Source organism: Alexandromys fortis, unplaced genomic scaffold (genome assembly GCF_014885135.2).
Source record: "Alexandromys fortis isolate MF-2015 unplaced genomic scaffold, M_Fortis_MF-2015_v1.1 scaffold_1, whole genome shotgun sequence".
Classification (NCBI taxonomy): domain Eukaryota; kingdom Metazoa; phylum Chordata; class Mammalia; order Rodentia; family Cricetidae; genus Alexandromys; species Alexandromys fortis.
The window spans coordinates 35,328,968-35,330,805 of NW_026067927.1; the positions used below are offsets into that span (position 1 = coordinate 35,328,968).

Sequence of the window (1,838 nt, forward strand, 5' to 3'; positions counted from 1 at the left end):
GGGGGGGGGGGGGGGGGGGGGGGGGGGGAGGCTCTCTAGCTGATTTTCAGAGATCAGGGAGATGCTAAGAGAATATCTGAGCCTTTGTTTCTCATCAAATTGGGTTCAATATTTCCTTAGATTTTGGTGAATTCCTAAATAGGAAAATCTCGGGGCCCAGAATTTCAACCCGAGATGCCCTCTATTGCGGTCAGAGATGAGCCTCGGGGAGCCCTGGCTTTGCCTCAGTCTTAGTCCGTCTCACTGTAGGAGATTTCGGAATTTTGAGACCCGGTTCTAGAGAAATAGTGTATGCTCAGGGCTTCTGTGTCAACAACCAACCGGGAGACAGTCTCCACAACGACTTCATCGGACTTTACAAAGAGCATTTGGGCTTTCTTTTAGGGGAAGGAAAGTCCGACTTGTGCCAGTGAGAGAGGGCTACCATGGGTTGGGGCAACTCTGAGGGTGGTGGCTGGACATCGTGGTCCGGGGTGAAAAAAGTCAGGCTGGTATCCACAGCTTTTCGGCGGCATTGCTGCCCCAACGAACCAACCAACGAATGAAGCAGTTTCGTTTAGTGAAAATACCCTTTTGACGCGAAGCTATGCCCCAAGTCCCTAGCTAGTCCCAGGGGCCAGCGTTTCCACTCGCGGTGGGGCCCCATTCCTGGACAAGGCGGCTGCAGGCCGGCTATCCCGCCACTGTCTCCCGCAGGCCCTTGCGTCCTGCACTTCCAGAGGCTTCCAGGGTTGTGCCTTTGCGGTGCCAGAGTCCGCGTCTCGGACGCGGTTGCCCTCTGAGGGTGTGGGGTCGAGTGGGCCCACGGGGTAGGTAAGTTAGCATCGGGTGATGGCACGATCCATCTGTGCGCGGGAACCAGTTCCTCGCGTGGCTTCGAAGGCGCGCGGTTCTGCGCTGCCGGCGGGACCCCAGGCACGAAGGAGCCAACAGCGCTGGCTTGGTCGCCTCCTCCCCTTGCACCTCCGCGACCCCTCGCCGCAACCCGGCGTCTCTTACCGTACCTGGGCAGCGCTGTGTCTGCGGCTGGTTGGCTCCGGGTTCGCCCTCCGTGGACTGCAGATCAGGTTGCCGCCCGCTCTGCTCTGCCGGCAGTGTGGGTCCCCGCCGGTTCGTTACATCCCAGCGCGCAAGGTCGGGGCTGCCTCGGTTCAACCCGCTCCTCCCGCCGCCGCCCGTCGCCCGACGCCCGCGGGGAAGGCGGGGACACCGGCCGGGGAGGCGGGAATGGGGGGGTGGGGTGGGGAGAAGCTAGGCTCTCGGACCCGAGGGGAGGGGGCGGCGCGGAGTCCCACGGGCGTGGGGCAGGGACCTTTCTGCCCGCTCAGGCGACGTCGGTGCAGCTCACGGCCGCGGCCGGGTCCGGAGAGGTTGCACAGGACTCCGTGCACAGGGAGGGGCTCAGCCCTGGGCCGACGAAGCCCGCGGGTCCCAGCCTGGCCTAGCACACTTTCTCCAGGGTCTCAGTTTCCACCCGGCACTCGAGGGGCTTGTCTGATTTTGGTTTAGTTGAGGTCTGGCCAGAGTTTTCCTGGGTCCTGTCAGGTGAAGGTCAAGCCGGGTCTATCATTTCCCACTTTTCTGCCCGACTTGCGGATTGGGATCTGGTTTCTGCGCGTTAGTTAGGAGTGTTTGCTGCAGACCTTGTTACTCACAAGGATTGAGGACAGACTGGGGGTTTCTATGTGCAGGGGCGGGAAGTGTTAGGGGGCACCCTTGTATACCTGCCGTGCGTTGGGGAGTCCTTCCTCCTCAAAGCGCTGGGCTTCTGAGGCAAGGGGTTGACCGATCACAGCGAACAGATCCGCCCGCTGCCCTTTGTCCCGCTCTTCCACCTG

At 61.5% G+C, this 1,838-nt stretch overlaps 1 protein-coding gene across 1 annotated transcript in view; it reads right to left on the reverse strand.

Annotated features, from left to right (window-relative positions):
* Pitx1 (paired like homeodomain 1) overlaps positions 1 to 1,195 on the reverse strand; it is an 11,488-nt gene extending 10,293 nt beyond the window's left edge. Inside the window, exon 1 of the mRNA XM_050144411.1 lies at positions 1,005 to 1,195. The gene's annotated coding sequence lies outside the window, so the exon portion shown is untranslated. The remainder of the gene's footprint in view (positions 1 to 1,004) is intronic.
* Between the last annotated feature and the right edge of the window lie 643 nt (positions 1,196 to 1,838).